We start from the raw sequence: 294 nt of genomic DNA, 5'->3' as shown, positions 1-294 counted from the left end.
GGTAACTTCCTGTGTGTTATATGGGCTAACACACATTGTGCTGGTAACTTCCTGTGTGTTATATGGGCTAACACACGTTGTGCTGGTAACTTCCTGTGTGTTATATGGGCTAACACACATTGTGCTGGTAACTTCCTGTGTGTTATATGGGCTAACACACATTGTGCTGGTAACTTCCTGTGTGTTATATGGGCTAACACACATTGTGCTGGTAACTTCCTGTGTGTTATATGGGCTAACACACGTTGTGCTGGTAACTTTCTGTGTGTTATATGGGCTAACACACGTTGTGCT

Source organism: Poromitra crassiceps (genome assembly GCF_964638095.1).
Source record: "Poromitra crassiceps genome assembly, chromosome: 1".
NCBI classification, from domain to species: Eukaryota; Metazoa; Chordata; class Actinopteri; order Beryciformes; family Melamphaidae; genus Poromitra; species Poromitra crassiceps.
Note: the sequence above shows the minus strand (reverse complement) of the source record.